Here is a 22,158-nt window from a genome sequence, read left to right as displayed (position 1 = left end):
AGGTCCCCCCACATCGCCGCCACTCGATTTATTTTTTTTAACCCCTAATCTGCCGACCGCAAAGCGCCGCCAGCTAAGTTATCCCTATGTACCCCTAATCTGCTGCCCCTAACACCGCCGACCCCTGTATTATATTTATTAACCCCTAACCTGCCCCCCACAACGTCGCCGCCAGCTACCTACAATAATTAACCCCTAATCTGCCGACCGCAAAGCGCCGCCACCTACATTATAGCTATGTACCCCTAATCTGCTGCCCCTAACACCGCCGACCCCTATATTATATTTATTAACCCCTAATCTGCCGCCCTCAACGTCGCCTCCACCTGCCTACACTTATTAACCCCTAATCTGCCGACCGGACCGCACCGCTATTATAATAAAGTTATTAACCCCTAATCCGCCTCACTAACCCTATAATAAATAGTATTAACCCCTAATCTGCCCTCCCTAACATCGCCGACACCTAACTTCAAACATTAACCCCTAATCTGCCGACCGGAGCTCACCGCTATTCTAATAAATGTATTAACCCCTAAAGCTAAGTCTAACCCTAACACTAACACCCCCCTAAATTAAATATAATTTTAATCTAACGAAATTAATTAACTCTTATTAAATAAATTATTCCTATTTAAAGCTAAATACTTACCTGTAAAATAAATCCTAATATAGCTACAATATAAATTATAATTACATTGTAGCTATTTTAGGATTAATATTTATTTTACAGGCAACTTTGTAATTATTTTAACCATGTACAATAGCTATTAAATAGTTAAGAACTATTTAATAGTTACCTAGTTAAAATAATTACAAAATTACCTGTAAAATAAATCCTAACCTAAGTTACAATTAAACCTAACACTATACTATCATTAAATTAATTAAATAAAATACCTACAATTACCTACAATTAAACCTAACACTACACTATCAATAAATTAATTAAATACAATATGTACAAATAACTACAATGAAATAAACTAACTAAAGTACAAAAAATAAAAAAGAACTAAGTTACAAAAAATAAAAAAATATTTACAAACATAAGAAAAATATTACAACAATTTTAAACTAATTACACCTACTCTAAGCCCCCTAATAAAATAACAAAGACCCCCAAAATAAAAAATGCCCTACCCTATTCTAAATTACTAAAGTTCAAAGCTCTTTTACCTTACCAGCCCTGAACAGGGCCCTTTGCGGGGCATGCCCCAAGAAGTTCAGCTCTTTTTCCTGTAAAAAAAAACATACAATACCCCCCCCCCAACATTACAACCCACCACCCACATACCCCTAATCTAACCCAAACCCCCCTTAAATAAACCTAACACTAAGCCCCTGAAGATCATCCTACCTTGTCTTCACCTCACCAGGTATCACCGATCCGTCCTGGCTCCAAAATCTTCATCCAACCCAAGCGGGGGCTGGCGATCCATCATCCGGTGGCTGAAGAGGTCCAGAAGAGGCTCCAAAGTCTTCATCCTATCCGGGAAGAAGAGTAGATCCGGACCGGCAACCATCATCTTCCAAGCGGCATCTTCTATCTTCATCTGATGAGGACCGGCTCCATCCTGAAGACCTCCGACTCGGACCCATCTTCATCCGGCGACGTCCAACTGAAGAATGACGGTTCCTTTAAGGGATGTCATCCAAGATGGCGTCCCTCGAATTCCGATTGGCTGATAGGATTCTATCAGCCAATCGGAATTAAGGTAGGAATATTCTGATTGGCTGATGGAATTAGCCAATCAGAATCAAGTTCAATCCGATTGGCTGATCCAATCAGCCAATCAGATTGAGCTCGCATTCTATTGGCTGTTCCGATCAGCCAATAGAATGCGAGCTCAATCTGATTGGCTGATTGGATCAGCCAATCGGATTGATCTTGATTCTGATTGGCTGATTCCATCAGCCAATCAGAATATTCCTACCTTAATTCCGATTGGCTGATAGAATCCTATCAGCCAATCGGAATTCGAGGGACGCCATCTTGGATGACGTCCCTTAAAGGAACCGTCATTCTTCAGTTGGACGTCGCCGGATGAAGATGGGTCCGCGTCGGAGGTCTTCAGGATGGAGCCGATCCTCATCGGATGAAGATAGAAGATGCCGCTTGGAAGATAATGGTTGCCGGTCTGGATCTACTCTTCTTCCCGGATAGGATGAAGACTTTGGAGCCTCTTCTGGACCTCTTCAGCCACCGGATGATGGATCGCCAGCCCCCGCTTGGGTTGGATGAAGATTTTGGAGCCAGGACGGATTGGTGATACCTGGTGAGTTGAAGACAAGGTAGGATGATCTTCAGGGGCTTAGTGTTAGGTTTATTTAAGGGGGGTTTGGGTTAGATTAGGGGTATGTGGGTGGTGGGTTGTAATGTTGGGGGGGGGTATTGTATGGTTTTTTTTACAGGAAAAAGAGCTGAACTTCTTGGGGCATGTCCCGCAAAGGGCCCTGTTCAGGGCTGGTAAGGTAAAAGAGCTTTGAACTTTAGTAATTTAGAATAGGGTAGGGCATTTTTTATTTTGGGGGTCTTTGTTATTTTATTAGGGGGCTTAGAGTAGGTGTAATTAGTTTTAAATTGTTGTAATATTTTTCTTATGTTTGTAAATATTTTTTTATTTTTTGTAACTTAGTTCTTTTTTATTTTTTGTACTTTAGTTAGTTTATTTAAATGTAGATAATTGTAGGTATTGTATTTAATTAATTTATTGATAGTGTAGTGTTAGGTTTAATTGTAGGTAATTGTAGGTATTTTATTTAATTAATTTAATGATAGTATAGTGTTAGGTTTAATTGTAACTTAGGTTAGGATTTATTTTACAGGTAATTTTGTAATTATTTTAACTAGGTAACTATTAAATAGTTCTTAACTATTTAATAGCTATTGTACATGGTTAAAATAATTACAAAGTTGCCTGTAAAATAAATATTAATCCTAAAATAGCTACAATGTAATTATAATTTATATTGTAGCTATATTAGGATTTATTTTACAGGTAAGTATTTAGCTTTAAATAGGAATAATTTATTTAATAAGAGTTAATTAATTTCGTTAGATTAAAATTATATTTAATTTAGGGGGGTGTTAGTGTTAGGGTTAGACTTAGCTTTAGGGGTTAATACATTTATTAGAATAGCGGTGAATTCCGGTCGGCAGATTAGGGGTTAATAATTGAAGTTAGGTGTCTGCGATGTTAGGGAGGGCAGATTAGGGGTTAATACTATTTATTATAGGGTTAGTGAGGCGGATTAGGGGTTAATAACTTTATTATAATAGCGGTGCGGTCCGCTCGGCAGATTAGGGGTTAATAAGTGTAGGCAGGTGGAGGCGACGTTGTGGGGAGCAGATTAGGGGTTAATAAATATAATATAGGGGTCGGCGGTGTTAGGGGCAGCAGATTAGGGGTACATAGGGATAATGTAAGTAGCGGCGGTTTACGGAGCGGCAGATTAGGGGTTAAAAATAATATGCAGGGGTCAGCGATAGCGGGGGCGGCAGAATAGGGGTTAATAAGTGTAAGGTTAGGGGTGTTTAGACTCGGGGTACATGTTAGGGTGTTAGGTGCAGACGTAGGAAGTGTTTCCCCATAGCAAACAATGGGGCTGCGTTAGGAGCTGAACGCGGCTTTTTTGCAGGTGTTAGGTTTTTTTTCAGCTCAAACAGCCCCATTGTTTTCTATGGGGGAATCGTGCACGAGCACGTTTTTGAGGCTGGCCGCGTCCGTAAGCAACTCCGGTATCGAGAGTTGCAGATGCGTTAAAAATGCTCTACGCTCCTTTTTTGGAGCCTAACGCAGCCATTCTGTGGACTCTGAATACCAGAGTTATTTTAAAGGTGCGGCCAGAAAAAAGCCAGCGTTAGCTACACGGGTCGTTACCAACAAAACTCTAAATCTAGCCGTCAGAAAATAATACAGCCAGGCAAGTCATGCTTTAATATTACCAGTAACTTTGAAATAAAAGGGAAGGCTCACAGTGAACTAGTTGGGATGGATGTATATACACAAACATATTTTCAGAAGGGAGAGATAAAGATCACCACATGTTCTAATGGTAAAATACATTTATTATTATGATTTTTAAGCAATTTAAAGCACATTTCTTGATTTGGCTGTTATTTCAGTTTTTTTGCAGCCAAAGGGTTCAAATCAAAGACAGAGTAGAAAGTGGAAGGTAGGGCTTTAACCTTTAAGAGCTATATCACAATAACGATGCGTGTCTGAAGCTGTGCTAGCAGGAGGGGAGCGTAACACTTGACCTGCTCAGACAGCAACATGTGCTGCACCGTCCCAGCAGTGGAAGGAAAAGCAGCAAGCCCCGCTCTGAAAATAATTTATTTCACCTACCAGTTAAACTGCTGCATAAGCATTAGCGACGATAAATTAAAGTGAATGTAAACTTGAGCATAGTCGCTCAAGTAATAGGAAAGAATTTTAAAAATGAATAAAACTTTCATTCATCAAATGTGTAGTATATACATATCTTCTATATAAGGATAAGCGCCGTTCCTCCGCCGGCCATATTCAACAATTAATTGAAAGATGATCCTCAAATCGTTGTTTCCCCCCGGGCCGTGACATTTGTGCAAAGGAGCTGAATGCCCCGGGGGGTAAACAACTATTAGTTGATTGCAGATTCTTCATCTGTCAATCAATTGATGAATATGGCGGGTGCAGAGAAACAGCGCATATCCTTCTATCAATTCAAGGTAAAAATCGCAGAAGATACGTATATCCTACACATTTGATGAATGAAAGTCTCATTCATTTTTAAAATTCTTTCCTATGACTTGAGCGACTATGCTCAAGTTTACATTCACTTTAAAAATATGTCTGATAGTCACAGACTACAGTGCATTTGCAGGACAATTTTACATCAGCCCCAGCAGCAAAAAAGTAGTTGTGGGCGGGACGGGCTACTGCTGCCACCGGCTCCACCAGACTGCAAATGGCTTTCACAGTGCGCAGGGGCTGTGCTGGGAGAAAGTACAGTATGATACTACTGCACAGCTCTGCTTCTGGATGCTTCAGGGAACTCTCCCAACCCGCTCTCCTCTTGTACAGTCTCTTGTACAACCACCGCTCAGATTCAGGGAGGCCAGCCCTACGTACAGCGGCCCACCAGGAAACTTCCCACTGTCCAGGCAGGAAAATCTAAGTAAGTCCAGTAACACTAAATATTATATACACAGGTACCATCTCTTTAATGAATATTAATTTAGTACTTATGTGTATTTTATATTTTGTTCTAAACTTGGAATAAGGTTCAAGAGTACTGTCAGAAACTGTGTTTAAAGATTGGCTTACAGAATCAGACTAGGGGGCATATGTATCAAGCTCTGAATGGAGCTTGATGCCCCGTGTTTCTGGCGAGCCTGCAGGCTCGCAAGAAACAGCAGTTATGAAGCAGCGGTCACAAAGACCGCTGCTCCATAACCTGTCCGCCTGCTCTGAGCAGGCGGACAGACATCGCCGGAAATCAACCCGATCGAGTACGATCAGGTTGATTGACACCCCCTGCTGGCGGCCTATTGGCCGCGAGTCTGCAGGGGGCGGCGTTGCACCACCAGCGGCTCTTGTGAGCTGCTGGTGCAATGCTGAATACAGCGAGCGTTTTGCTCGCTGTATTCAGCGAAGTCTGGCGGACCTGATCCGCACTGTCGGATCAGGTCCGCCAGACTTTAATAAATATGCCCCTATGTCACTTTTTATGACCTAGAGGAAGAATTAATTATGCCATTTAATTTGAAAGCAATATTACATTACGCATATGCAAAATACCTTCTCGAATATAATATTAGTCTGGCAAAGATATTGCACTATTTTAGGGAACCCAGATTTTCCGCCTGGAATGTATAATTGGATTTTTTTATTTATATAGATATCACCATCACATAAACAAGGAGACAGAAAAAAAGAAACCATAACAAACATAAATTTCAGCGCCTCGCAGGGCTTTAAGTACATAATGACAATCCAATTAAGACATTATACTAAAGTATACATATCAAAAAAGGAAAAAATGGATTATCATAAATTTACTGTTGTCTATCAGTATATCATAAAGACATTTGGATGACATTTCTAATTTCTGAGTCTTGTTTTAAAACATACAAAAAGATTCAAAAAGTAAATCTATGCTGTTGCCAAAAATTAAGATATAATCAAATAAATACCTAAACTAAGCATAATTAACTAAATCAAAAATAAATACTGTTAAAATACAAACAGAACAGCACAAAACCAGAAACCGAAACAAAAACAAAAAACAACAAACAAAAACAAAAAACAGCAAACAAAAACAGAACAAAACAAAACAAAAAAAAAAGTCACCCCCTCTCCCCACCTTAGCCCATCCCTCATCCATATCTTTGACTAGTCAGGCAACTAGCTTATACTTCTAGAATTAACCATCCTTCCCAGATGTCGATACCTGTCTGACAGTACTAATTGCTGGAATAAAAGAGAATCCTGTAAAGGGGATAAAATCTGACTTTGTAAATTTTCTGATAGTGACATTATAACCATTTCCCATTTTACCAAAAATAATTGGAGTTGATTATCGCAAAAGATCATCAGATCTTTAATATCAATTGTTAATTGGAGTAACATATTACTAGTAAAGGCTGCTATACTGGGTGCATTTCTATCCTTCCAGTTGCATAAAATCAACTGTCTTGCCACTAATATAGCTGTATTAATTAACTGTTTATTCATAATCTCTTTCTCTAGAACCAAAAGAATCATTTGTTCTATCTTGAGTTTAACTTTAAAAGGTAAAAACTTGTTGAGCCAAAACTCTACTTTGCACCAGAACTGTTAAATCTTTGGGCAAAAATAAAAAGCATGGATCAAGTCAGCTTGGGGAGTGCTACATCTTGAGCACTTCACAATTTCCTGTCTCTTCCATCTAGATATCCACCAGGGAGTTAAATAAACTCTGTTTAATAATTTGATATGAGATTCATATAATTGGATTTTTTAAAAATTAAATATACAGGGCCTCTCTTATCTTGTTTAAACAAGCCAACGCTAATACCATCCAGTTCTATGAGGGAATTTCGTCTAAATTCTTGCTTCCTGCAGAAAACGTCTTTGCTTATCTGCAGATTAGAAGCTACTTTATGCAATTGGTACAAATGCATGGATATGAATGGAATCAACAAGAGATTGAGGCGGGGATTTAGAAATATAGAGCTGGAGCACGATCAATTCCATTCTGGTATAAATTGTTAATGATTAGGTCAGGACAGGAGCATTTTAATGAGGTTTTGGGTATTCTCTGTAGATATTTCCCTGAAATTGGGATCCAAGATGTTGTGAAGAGCTTTAGTCTAGCTGAACAGGCCACACCTTCTGTCAGTTGTAGTTGTGTAGAGTCAAATTGATGAAAATGTATTACATTACTCCTTCTAAGATAGATAAATGGAATGGTGGCTGCATATATATACAGATTGTCATTGGCTCACCCATGTGTTCAGTTAGAAACCAGTAGTGCATTGTCGCTCCTTCAACAAATGATACCAAGAGAATGAAAAAAATTAGATAATAGAAGTAAATTTGAAAGTTGTTTAAAATTGTATGTTCTACCTAAATCATAAAAGAACATTTGGGGGTTTCATGTCCCTTTAAGGAAAAGTAAATGTGTTAAATGTGTTAAATGTTCAGGGAAAATGCTGTTATCCTACTAAATTGTATGCGGTCATGTCCTAAAATAAGGCGATTTTGGTTTAGAGTGAAATATTGGCTGAATAAATATTTAAATAAAAAGATATCTTTATCCTGTAAGCATGTATTCTTGTTATATGATGATAGGCCGGCTATTAGAGGGAAGTGCCTGATAAATACTATTATTCTGGCGGCACGTAATTTATTGCTTAAGCTCTGGAAATCTTCGGAAGCCCCCAGTGTTAAGGAGTTAGTTAGTCAAGTCCAAACGCAAATGACAATAGAGTTATATGACTTAAAAGTATCTTCTGAGGTACAGCTTTGCTGCCTTTTAATAAATGGAAAATAATTATTTTATCTTGGCCATTATTAGTTCAGACTCAGTTTATTGCACCTATAGTAAAGGCCCCTCACATGTATTTGTTGATCTTTGAAGGATTTTTGCCTTCACATTGGAGCCTAGGTAATGAGAGAGAGACGAGAGCAGGTGGAATTTAGGAAAAGCAAATAGTGAGAGCTGTCAGTAGGGAGTGAGCTTTTTCCCAGGCGCCTGAGAGAGAGAATTACTTTAATTCTCATTTTGATACTTTCTTTTGCTCCCTTTTTTTTGTTTGTTTTGTTTTGTTCTTTATAAACTTAGGAGAAGCTAAGCGTAAGTCAGATTAGTGGTTTTGGTTAAAGACTAAAATGTGTGTTTGTATTTTTTTCTTCATCTAGTTATATCGGCAATATTAATAATTTGATATATGTATATATGATGTAGGATGGAAAGTGTTTTCAGATTTTTGTTGACAAATTCATTATTTGTATTATCATCGCCTTTAAAAAAAAAACAAAAAAAAACAAAAAAACTGTGTTTAACGAGATATTAAAGTAAATTTTTAGTAAATAAGAAAGTGGTCAGACCTCCCAACCCGTGACAGTCCAGCAAGATCCAGGGTGGTTGGTTCGGACTTTCCAACTCACAGCCTTCCTGGCCCAGGAAAATGTCCTGATTTCTGTAGACTTTCCTTTCTCCACCCATGATATGTGCAGTTTCTGCCCGGCCGCATCAACATCACATCCCAGGCTGTCCATAACACCTTGTGGTCCCATCCCTCCAATTAAGGCCCTCAAAAACACTGTTGGGTTACCTCCCACATGTTCACTCGCCTTCCATTCCCAAAAATCCTCTCCAAAATGTAGGAACATATGATATAAGCATACCCTATATATAAGCAACTAAGCACTGAATTGCAAAAGAATGTTTTAACATTGTAATTCTTTTTTAGCATAATTTACACGGTTTTCAAAAACAGTTCTGGGATACACCCCTGAGTATGATGGAGGCAGTCCAGTCTCTCTCAAAGAAATGAAATAAGAACAAATTTCAACTGTATTGTACAGCAAATGCAGACAAAATAAATAATGAATGTGTTGCAATATTGTTTTATTTTTCTTAGTTATTCTATGGGAGGCTACATTTTAAGTTTAATGTCCCTTAACGTCTTTCATTTTCTCCTTATAGCAAAATATCCTTGTATATTGTTCATGATATCAAACAAGAGCATAACTGTAGAATCTTCTAGCTATGCAAAGCTAATGGCAGAAATATGTTCCTAAAACCAAAATTAAATGGCTATTATAGTCTAATTTTTAAATGTATAACTTTTGTGCAGTACAAATGCTTTCAGGTACTTTCGTTTATAGCACAAATTTTCATGAAATTCAGCAACGAGATGGATCTTACTGGTAGTTTATTCCTGAGCTATGATTTTAGTTTCAAACAGCTTTCATGGTTTAAAAGTTAATTCATATTAAATCAATCCAAGAAATGATCATGTTTGTTATACAATGAACTGAACATTGCAAGAAATTAGAAGCCAAAAAAAAATATGTCCAATAATCAACAGGTTAGATAGAGGTGTTGAAAAATATTGTTTTCTCAGCTGAAAAATTGCCATTTAAAGTGTTTTTGGGTGGACTGAAATAAGGATTTAGGAGATCTCAATGTTAGGTACCTTTCAAATTAATATGGTTGATGCCATAGCTATGTATGTGTCTGCCCTCTATATAACCCATTTACCCCATAATCAGGATGGTGTTTATGTCGCATAGTAATACATTTATTTTATTTTATTCCCAGGAATTAAAGCAGAAGCTCCTCATACGAAATTTCTGGAAACTATAAAAACCTCCAACAATGCCATCAAGGGCTCTCAATAGCACCACATCCTCCCTGCATCAACCTCCCACCTCCATGCTGCCTGGTCCATCCTGCCCCCTTCCTCCTCTCTGTTCCATGCTGCCTGCTCCATCCTCCCTGCTCTATGCTGCTTCCTCCCTCCTCTATCCTTGCTGCTGCCTCCTTCCTCTTCACTGTTCCATGCTGCCTCCTCCCTGCTCCATCCTCCTTGCTGACATCTCTGTACTCCATGCAACCACCTCCCTCCTTTGTCCTCCCTGCTCCATGCAATATCCTCCCTCCTGCCTGCTCCATGCAACCTCCTATATATATATATATATATATATATATATATATATATATATATATATATATATATATATTATTTAATTGATTTATTTATATATATTTATTTTATGTATTTATATATGTATATATATATATATATATATATATATATATATAGACACACATTTTTTCCACATTTGCCTACCAATACCATATCTTTCTTTCTTATTGCCTCAATCACAAAACAGACTCTGCACCGTCTGCTAGGCTTCTCTGTTTTTTTCTTCCCTCTCGGTCCCCTTCTCTATTTTTATATAAAACTTTATTAAAAAGTAACAGAATGTTTATGCTGGAAATGCAATATTTGTATACAAGTGGAACATTCTAACAAATATGCTTGATCTCTATCTTTTTATTAACAGAAACTTTATAAAACATTAAGGACCAGATTACAAGTGGAGCGCAAAATATCGCTTTCGTAAAATCTAACACCCTCTAGCGGTCAAAATGCATTCATATAAGAGGCGCATTCAAGGTCTAAGAAATTAGCATATGAACCTCCTAGGTTTAACTTTCAACTAAGAATACCAAGAGAACAAAGCAAAATTGGTGCTAAAAGTAAATTGGAAAAGTGTTTAAAATTGCATGCCGTATCAGAATCATGAACGTTTATTTTGGACTAGACTGTCCCTTTAATTGGAAAAAAAATGTTTTGTTTACATATGACAAATCAACTGTGAGACATGAAACCCAAATAATTTCTTTCAAGAATTCAGATAGAGTGTACAATTTTAAACATATATATATATATATATATATATATATATCACAGCTAGAAATTACAGTGTATACAGTGTGTGAGTTATATGTTTAAAGAGCAAGAGGTCTAAGATGAGCAGTAATATGTGTCATCATAGGAGACATAGGGGCACTACCTGACATGCACAAAAAGCTTACCTTCAGCGGAGTTAGCGCACTAATGGGAGCAATAAATAGTGCTCCACTTGTAATCTAGCCCTATGAATGCTCCCTGCTCTATCTATTAAAATCTATGTGTAATACTTGATGTTACTTTATTTTAAAGGGTCATAAAACCCAAAACTTTTCTTTCATGATTCAGATAGAACATACAATTTACTCCTATTATCAAATTTTCTCTGTTTTCTTGTTATCCTTTGTTGAAAAGCAGGGAGGTCAGGAGTGGCACGTGTCTGCAGTTCTATACTATATGTACTGATATATTTATGTGTTTATATGTGTATATATGTATGTACATACACACGCATATAAATAACATAAATACATATGTACACATATGTAGACACACACACATATATATATACATTCATACATATACAGTATATATATTAGCAATGTATCTGTATGTATCTCAGTGTTAAAGCCCTTTTGCAGCTTTTTTTTTCTAACACCTGAGATCTCATATCTTTGAGCCCTTATAACTTTTGTGCGCAATATCTTTTGTGAATAATTTTTATTAGACAGTGTATGAGTGTAAGTTTACTTTGTAATGTATTTTTGATGTGTTTTGTGACACTTTTTTGTTTCGGAAAACAGTTAACCACAGCTCTGAGACCGCGGTAAGAATTCAAGTGTAAATGGCGATTGCGCTAGCGCAATCACTTTTTCGATCCACTTGTAATATCAGTGCAATTAAAAATTATTGTGAAAAGATGGTATCGCTTGCGCAAAACCTTTTGCACCTCACTTGTAATCTAGATCTTAGTGTTTATTATTTAATTTTTTAAGAGAGAAATATTGGAATAAACATGTTTATTTTATGTTTCATTCAATGGCTTCTAACAGTTTGATTAATATTTGTAGATTTGAATAAGTGCACATAAAATAAACATTTATATCTAATACTAATTTAAAAAGATCCAGTACAAACATTGTTGATGAATGTGACAGCTTCTTGTACAGTGCAGGCTGCAGACAGAGACACTGTGGGCAGGGCCACCGCTAGACATTTTGGGGCCCCTGACTCAACCATTGATCAGGCCCCCCCCCCCCCTCCTTTGACATGTGCAATTTTTGACCAAGTGACTAAAACGTATATGCACTTTATTCTTAATTGTCTATTTAAACTTGGAAATGTTGTAAAGGTAGTAACATACACACACACACACACACAGACACACTCATACACTGAAACACACTCACACATAAGGATTCACATATAGACACTCTAGCAGACACGCAAAGAAACACACTCAGACACAGAAACCCAAACAGACACTTAGCACTTGTTTACATTGACCTGACAAGTAATGAGGTAAACTACAGTTTTGTAAAAAAAAAGGAGATTTAGAAAACAAAATATGGAGTTCTGATTATCTTTTTGTAAAGGAAGATGACAACTAAATTATGACAACAGCATGCAGTGGCTGAAAGGAAGGGCCCTGAGCTGCCTAAACAATAATTTAAAGGTTAAATGGTGGAGTGGTTACTTCCGGAAAGGTCTTGTTAGTCTCAAAGTCTGTAGAAAGATGTGAATAATTAGTAGTAAGGTCAAAATGTCCTAAAAAGGAACAGACAATGGACACACACACACAAACTCAAACTTGCACATACACCCAATGAAACACCAACAGAGACAGCCTCAGAAAACACACAAAGACATATACACACATACACACACAGAGAGACAACCACATGAAAAACACAGAAAGACATACATACACACACCCTCACTGAGACATCCACAGAAAATACACAAAGACATACACACACCCTCACAGAGACACCCACATAAAACACAGACATACATACATACATACACACCCTCACAGAAACACCCATAGAAAAAGCTCAGACATGCACACACCCTCACAGACATCCACAGAAAATGCACAAAGACATACACACCCACCCTCACAGAGAGACCCACAGATAAAAAATACATACACATAGAGACACAAACCAAAGCACAAAGACATAAACACATACACCCACATAAACTCACAGGAGGAAACATTTATGCACCTTGCATCCCCTAAATCAACAGTGTGTGACATGAGATCACTTTTTAAAGAATCATATTTGTAAATGTGCAAACAAAAATAATTCTGTGAATTCAAAATTGTACATTAATGAGCTGGGTAGATGGCTAGATGAAGAAAAGTACCTTTAAAAGGTTGACATATGTTTGTTTGTTTTTTTTTCCATTTTCCCCAACCAAGAGCACTTCAAATATAGTGTACAAATTTTCCCATCTGTCAGCTGTACTTATGGATTTTGAAAATGCTGTACTCTATATGGTCTTGGTGGGACCATAAGCTGTGGTACTCATACCATTAGATCTGGTTAAATGCAGGATTTAGGCTTGTTGGTATGTATTTCAAAACTAAGTCAGCTGTAAACTGAACAGTTTTAAGTTAACCTGTCTCATTTCAAACACTTAGCAATCTTAGTCTGAGAGTATAAAATTTTATGCAGATGTAAAAATCTTAGATAAAATGCCTCCTTGCATCTGGAAAGTCCTTGCATAAAGGGGCAGTAAACTGGAATGTAATATATATATATATATATATATAAAATGCATATCTGCCAAAAGGGCATCTACCATTTGTGTATTGAGGAGGAAACATTTCTGTATGGTTTTAAATATAGAATTTCTACAGCATTGTCAAATAATCATAAATACACTGCTGCTAAAAAAATGTGTTTTTATGGACCCCTAGCCCCACCATACAACTACTACCACACTGAAGTTACAATCCAAAATTGCACAAAGAAATAAAAAACATTTGCTAAGTAAGTCCTACCTCCTCTTCAAATGAAAGTGATCTGCCGTCTGACTCAGGCACACACTGTACAAAGTGCCAAGTCTGTCTCACACTGAGCATAGTGGTTTAGTGCACACTAAGAAATCCTCTCAAATGCTAATACTTTACTCCTTGTAATAACATTTCCCATGCTCAATTAGCACTCTCCTGTAGTACCCACTGGTGGCTGCGAGAAAAAAAAAAAATTTTTTTTTTTTTAGTTTCTGCCTCATGGGGCCCCCCTGGCTCATTGGGCCCCTGACAGGAGTCACCCCTGTCACCCCCTGATGGCGGCCCTGACTGTGGGCCTTAGAGCACAATAATACACCCCTGAGTCAGACACACGGACACCAGAAATGCTCAGGGAAAAGGACTTGCTCTCTTTAGCCAGTTTTGCTGAAAACTTTGTCCCTTTTTCCACCTCTTCTTTGCTGTACTGATGTCTCAGTAGGATGAAATGAGGTCTCTGTCCAGGGTGCTGCACATACCAGTGTAGATAAGGGTTACTGTCTATTGTTTCATAATTGCAAAACAAGGTGAGATTTCTTTCCTCCATAGCAGCAACTTCAATTGGTGTCTGAATAACATTATCTGCTCTGGATAGTCCCACTGTAATTAATATATAAATATAAATAAATACATTTATATATGCAGCCAAAGCCTATGTAGTTTCAGAATAACATCCACTTACCTGATACAATTGTACAGAGCAGTGAGCACAAACACAGCCTCATCTTGCCTATAGAATAGTTTGTCTGACAGATGCAGACTGTGTATATCTTAGAGATGTTTTTTCAGAAACAAGGAGGAGCAAAGAGAACAGATAAGATTTCAAAGGTATATTCACTAGTATTTGTTCTTGCTGTTTTATACTTTGTGGCATATTTATCAAGCTCCGTATGGCCTGAAGGCTCGCCGCTGCTCCATAACTTGTCCGTCTGCTCTGAGGCCGCGGATTGAAGTCAACCCAATCGAATACAATCGGGTTGATTGACACCCCTGCTATCTGCTGAATGGCCGTGAATCTGCAGGGGGCGGCATTGCACCAGCAGTTCACAAAAACTGCTGGTGCAATGATAAATGCCGACAGCGTATGCTACGCTACTTTGTATCATGTCTGGTCGCACATTGATAAATTGGCCCCGTTGTGCGTATATTTACAGCATTTCTTCTGTCATCATTTTTACATCTCACTACATGTGCAACAATTAATTTATTTCCCCCTTTCCTCTCTATTATCTCTCTATATTATATATATAACACTTTTTTTTTTCTTACAGAATTATATGAAATATGGGAGTGCAGTTTTAATGTCTTGCTCAATTTTACTTTGACAGAAACAGAAGGTTTTTAGCAGATGCATGTCACATTCTCCCCCTTTTATACATCTGTTTTTTTATGTACAATGATAATTATCCTTCATGTCTCTCTAATATATAGTATATAACGTACCACTAATACTCACCATATTGCCACCACAACATTCTAATTTCTTCCCATTTGGCAAACATTCACAAGAACACTTAGCTTTAGCTGCTACTGATATATTTTTTAATATAATATGTTGGGGGTTTTCTGAATTTTGTTTAGAACACAGTTAGACTTTTCCAGCTCCAGTTGTCAGCAAATTGCACTCAATTTTATGCAACTGCATTTTCATTAAATTATTTATAAAACAAATAACAATTTCACCAAATTTGTTTGCCACATTTGCGTATCAATCAGTTTAACATCTGATTTATTGTACTTCATAAAAATAATGTTATAGTGCAAATTTAAATATATGTGTTTTAATGTGGGTGTGTTTCTGTGGGTGTCTGTGGGTGTTTTTGTGAGTGTGTGTTTTTGTGAGAGTGAGTGTGTGTGTTTCTGTGGGTTTCTGTGTGAGTGTGTGCTTCTGTGGGTGTCTATGTGGGTGTGTGGGTGTTTTGTTGGTGTCTGTGTGAGTGTGTGTATCTTTGTGAGTTTCTGTGATTTTGTGTCTCAGTGATTTTGTGGGTGTGTGTGTGTGTGATTGTTTTTGTTGGTGTCTTTGTGAGTGTGTGTGTTTCTGTGAGTGAGTGTTTGTGTGGCTTTCTGTGTATGTGTTTTTATTGGTGTCTGTGTGAATTTGTGTATCTCTGTGTGTTTCTGTGTGTGTGTGCCTGAGTGTCTTTGTCTTTGTGAGTATTTTGTAGGTGTCTGTGTGAGTGTTTGTCAGAGTTTTTCTGTGGTTGTCTGTGTCTCTGTGTGTGTGTTTCTGTGGTTGTCTCAGTATATGTAAGTGCTTGTGCGAGTGTTTCTGTGGTTGTCTTTGTGAGTGTGTGTCTGTGTGATATTATATGTATGTGTGTATGTTTCTGTGTGTGTGTTACTTTTACAACATTTTCAAGTTTTACTAAACTCAAAAATAAAGTGTGCACACATTTTAGTCAGTTGACCAAAAATCACACATGTCAATGGGGGGCAATTAATGGTTTATTAAGGACCCTCAACATTTTAGGTGACTGGAAAACACACATTGTCATAATAAGTTTGTGGTGACATGAAAAGTACTGTTTTTATTTTTTCTAAAGCCCAAACACATTTTGGCTATAAAAGAGTTTATAGCATACATTGGAAAATACTAATTCATGCTGCAGTAACAATATGAACAAAAGGAGAGGTGAACAATAATAGTAAATTCACCTTTAGACACAAATGCTCTCAAGCTTGCAAGGCAATGGTGATAGGTTAGAAGGAGAAGATAAGGGAAGCAAGGAAGTCTTGTATACCTAGCACTGCATTCCAGCCTCCTATGGCAACAAGGGGTTAAAACTCCACAATTGTATACCCTAGAAACCTATATCAAGATCATTGTTACATAATGAACCACTAGTAAATCACTATCGAAGATATGCAATTGTGAATGTTTACTGTTCATGATTGCCATCTACTGGTATATATCTAAAATGCAGTATTATACTATTATATTTAAAGGGACACTAAATTACAAGATTGCTATAGAATAGCATCTAAGTCAAGTATAATTTTTTTTTTAAAACAATAGAACACAGTGTTTTCTGCAGTTCTTTTTCAAAAGCTAAACTCCAGCCACCATTTCCTTATTTGAAATAGTCAACTTGTTACTGGAGTAGGCAGAGTTAGCCACAGCCAATATGTTAGCAAAAAATTCATTGGTTTTCAGTTTCTTGAAAAATCTGCAGTATATATTTTCAGTTTTAGGACATTAGAAGGGGCAAAATACATAATGAAAGAATAATGCAAAGTTGTTTTCCTACATATAATTAAATATTATATTGAAATCTCAAGGTACTTACTATCAAAATAAACCCTGTCAACCATGCATGAAAACAGTGTAAAATATGGCCACCTACAAATCAAAATCTTAAAATCGACAGATGTAACTGGCTTACCTAAGGGATATCCTGACTCTTCCCCAGTCTTGTGTTTGTTGCAGCAATAATTGTGCAGCCTGTTATTTAAATGCTTGTTAGTTTCTCTGTACATATTGATGCTTTAAAGGGACACTGAACCCAATTTTTTTTCTTTCATGATTCACATAGAGCATGCAATTTTAAGCAACTTTCTAATTTACTCCTATTATCAAGTTTTCTTCATTCTCTTTCTATCTTTATTTGAAAAAAAGGCATCTAAGCTTTTTTGGGGGGTTCAGAACTCTGGACAGTACATTTTTATTGGTGGATTAATTTATCCACCAATCAGCAAGGACAACCCAGGTTGTTCACCAAAAATGGGCCGGCATCTAAACTTACATTCTTGCATTTCAAATAAAGATACCAAGATAATAGAGAAAAGTTGATATTATGAGTAAATTAGAAAGTTGCCTAAAATGTCATGCTCTATCTGAATCACGAAAGAAAAAATTTGGGTTCAGTGTCCCTTTAACACAGGTAAAACGTTCTCCAGCTCTTTATCATCAAGAGGAGAGGAGGATGTGTTGTATGGAGAGTCAGACAGTCATCCAGATCACAAGTTAGAGTTCTTTTTTGCTGATTCCTTCATCACTCCACTATTACACTTCTATCTGCCTGTCATATGCATTCCTGCCACATATCCCCAAGAACCTGAAGTGTTAATGTAAGTAGGCTAATAGGAGCTTAGGAGCGTGCACATATCATCAGTATTCTATGGCAGCATTGTGTATTATTTTTATAATCAATGCTACAAACACTGCTGTCATAAGGCTAAATACACGTGTACGCTCCTGAGCTCACCTATGATTACTCTTTAACAAAGAATACCAAGAGAACTAAACAAAATTTATAATAGAAGTAAATTGGAAAGTTGCTTTAAATGTCATGGTATATCCAATCCATTTATGTTTAAAGGGACACTGAACCCCCAAAAAAAATTTTGTAATTCAGAAAGAGCATGCAATTTTAAGCAACTTTCTAATTTACTCCTATGATCAATTTTTCTTCGTTCTCTTGCTATCTTTATCTGAAAAAGAAGGCATCTAAGCTTTTTTTGGGTTCAGTACTCTGGACAGCACTTTTTTATTGGTGGATGAATTTATCCACCAATCAGCAAGGACAACCCAGGTTGTTCACCAAAAATGGGCCAGCATCTAAACTTACATTCTTGCATTTCAAATAAAGATACCAAGAGAATGAAGAAAATTTTATAATAGGAGTAAATTAGAAAGTTGCTTAAAATTTCATGCTCAATCTGAATCACGAAAGAAAATTTTTGGTTACATTGTCCCTTTAATATTGACTTTACTGTCCCTTTATTACAGGTTGTACTTCAGCTTAATAGCACAGTTAATCACAGTGGACGCAACCTGCAGACATTATGATAGTATACTGTGTACTGTCTTTATATGGATATTTACTATTCACATGTGCCTGCAATAATGTCAATCTCACTTTTGAGTTAGGAACATACATCCTCATGGTTTAACACCATATCATGAGTGGGGAGTTTGCCATATGAAGTTAGCACAGATGATTTGATATCCTAGTGGCATAGGACCAGAAAGGAGGGAGGAGAGAGTTAGAGCGTCCTACCCTAGGACAGGCAGATCTAGAGTAGGGACAGAGGGAGTAAGGCCTGGGTGTGTAGAAGTGGGGAAGGGGATAGGAGGACTCAGCCCTTAGGAACAGATCAGGGAGAGTGGGTTGGTCCCTCATTACAGGCGGGAGGCAACTAGTCTGCTGGGCAAGCTCAAAGGTGCAGAATGAGGGAGGAGAGGTATAGTTAAGAGGATAAATTGGCTATGTTAGAGGTCTATATACAGAGAGCCCCGCGATTGGAGAGGCGTGATTTGGCCAGAAACATCACAAGTAGGCGAACCATGGCCAGCATTATGCACCGGTGCAGAGACTGCTGCTGGAATCCCATCTCTGCAGATAAACTGGTCAACTAACTTCTGACTGGAACTTTCCAGGTGTTGCTCAGTATGGCTGGGAACAGATACAAAAAGCTAGTTGGCTGGTCCCTGTCTGCTTCTAAACATACTGTTAAGTTGATCATCTTCAGATTGTCCTTTTCTTTATACATGGGTTTTACTGGAAAAAAAGTAGTGGGCTGGCAGAATGGCCTCCCAGTAGAGGTGAGAGTATAATGAGGATATAAGTATGCTATGTATGTTTATGGAGATAGATTATCTACAATAGGTAGAACAATCCAGATTGGTTTTTTTTAGCAACCAACTCAGAAGCATTTCTTGTTCATACAAAAAAAAAACATATACCATGAGCCTGCAGTGGTCTTATTTAATACATTAAACTTATTGCCAATAATTTAACTTTGCTAATCTTTAACAACATGTTTAAAGTGCTTAGGATAAGAATGTTATAATTATATTGTATATTCCTTCAGCAGCACTCTAAAGGTGCATTTAAAGGGACAGTCTACTAATTTTTTTTATAGTTTAACCCTTTAATGACCATAGCACTTTTCCATTTTCTGTCCGTTTGGGACCAAGGCTATTTTTACATTTTTGTGGTGTTTGTGTTTAGCTTTAATTTTCCTCTTACTCATTTACTGTACCCACACATATTATATACCGTTTTTCTCGCCATTAAATGGACTTTCTAAAGATACCATTATTTTCATCATATCTTATAATTTACTATAAAAATAATTATAAAATATGAGGACAAAATGGAAAAAAACACACTTTTTTTTAACTTTGACCCCCAAAATCTGTTACACATCTACAACCACCAAAACAAACCATGCTAAATAGTTTCTAAATTTTGTCCTGAGTTTAGAAATACCCAATGTTTACATGTTCTTTGCTTTTTTTGCAAGTTATAGGGCCATAAATACAAGTAGCACTTTGCTTTTTCCAAACCACTTTTTTTCAAAATTAGCGCTAGTTACATTGGAACACTGATATCTTTCAGGAATCCCTGAATATCCATTGACATGTATATATTTTTTTTTAGAAGACATCCCAAAGTATTTATCTAGGCCAATTTTGGTATATTTCATGCCACCATTTCACCGCCAAATGCGATCAAATACAAAAAATCGTTCACTTTCTCACAAAGTTTTTCACAAACTTTCGGTTTCTCACTGAAATTATTTACAAACAGCTTGTGCAATTATGGCATAAATGGTTGTAAATTCTTCTCTGGGATCCCCTTTGTTCAGAAATAGCAGACATATATGGCTTTGGCGTTGCTTTTTGGTAATTAGAAGGCCACTAAATGCCACTGTGCACCACACGTGTATTATGCCCAGCAGTGAAGGGGTTAATTAGGGAGCATGTAGGGAGCTTTTTGGGGTAATTTTAGCTTTAGTGTAGGGTAGTAGACAACCCCAAGTATTGATCTAGGCCCATTTTGGTATATTTCATGCCACCATTTCACCACCAAATGCGATCAAATTAAAAAAAAAGTTAAATTTTTCACAATTTTAGGTTTCTCACTGAAATTATTTACAAACAGCTTGTGCAATTATGGCACAAATGGTTGTAAATGCTTCTCTGGGATCCCCTTTGTTCAGAAATAGCAGACATATATGGCTTTGACATTGCTTTTTGGTAATTAGAAGGCCGCTAAATGCCGCTGCGCACCACACATGTATTATGCCCAGCAGTGCAGGGGTTAATTAGGGAGCTTGTAGGCAGCTTGTATGGTTAATTTTAGCTTTAGTGTAGTGTAGTAGACAACCCAAAGTATTGATCTAGGCCCATTTTGTTATATTTTATGCCACCATTTCACCGCCAAATGCGATCAAATTAAAAAAAAAAAATTAACATTTTCACAATTTTAGGTTTCTCACTGAAATTATTTACAAACAGCTTGTGCAATTATGGCACAAATGGTTGTAAATGCTTCTCTGGGATCCCCTTTGTTCAGAAATAGCAGACATATATGACTTTGGCGTTGCTTTCTGGTAATTAGAAGGCCGCTAAATGCTGCTGCGCATCAAACGTGTATTATGGCTAGCAGTGAAGGGGTTAATTAGGTAGTTTGTAGAGGGCTTGCAGGGTTAATTTTAGCTTTAGTGTAGAGATCAGCCTCCCACCTGACACATCAGACCCCCTGATCCCTCCCAAACAGCTCCCTTCCCTCCCCCACCCAACAATTGTCCCGCCATCTTAAGTACTGGCAGAAAGTCTGCCAGTACTAAAATAAAAGTTTTATAAATTTGTTTTTATTTATTTTTTAGCATATTTACATATGTTGCAGTGTAGCATCCCCCCTTAGCCCCCAACCTCCCTGATCCCCCCCAAAACAGCTCTCTAACCCTCCCCATCTGCCTTATTGGGGGCCATCTTGGGTACTGGCAGTTTGACAAAAAAAAGGGCTTTTTTTTTTTTTTTCTGTAGTGTAGCTTCCCCCCCCCCGACAAACCCCCACCACCTCACTGATCTTTTTTTTTTTTTACTTATATTGCCTTTTTTAAAAAAAACTTTATAACAGCTTTTTCTGTAGTGTAGCGGTTCCCACCTGCTCCCTCCCCGTGCACGCGCCCGTCCCCGCCCTCCCGTGCTCGCGCGCGCGTCCGTGCGTTGCTCCCTCTCTCCCCCTCTCTATTGCTCTCTCTCCCCCTCTCTTTTGTGCTCTCTCTCCCCCCCCCCTCTCTTTTGTGCTCTCTCTCCCCCCTCTCTTTTGCCCTCTCTCTCTCCACTCTCTTTTGTGCTCTCTCTCCCCCCTCTCTTTTGCGCTCTCTCTTTCCCCCTCTCTTTTGCTCTGTCTCTCTCCCCTTTCTTTTGCTCTCTCTCTCCATCCCTCTCCTTTGCTCTCTCTCTCTCCCCCCTCTCTTTTGCTCTCTCTCCATCCCTCTC

Source organism: Bombina bombina, chromosome 2 (assembly GCF_027579735.1).
Source record: "Bombina bombina isolate aBomBom1 chromosome 2, aBomBom1.pri, whole genome shotgun sequence".
Classification (NCBI taxonomy): domain Eukaryota; kingdom Metazoa; phylum Chordata; class Amphibia; order Anura; family Bombinatoridae; genus Bombina; species Bombina bombina.
Note: the sequence above shows the minus strand (reverse complement) of the source record.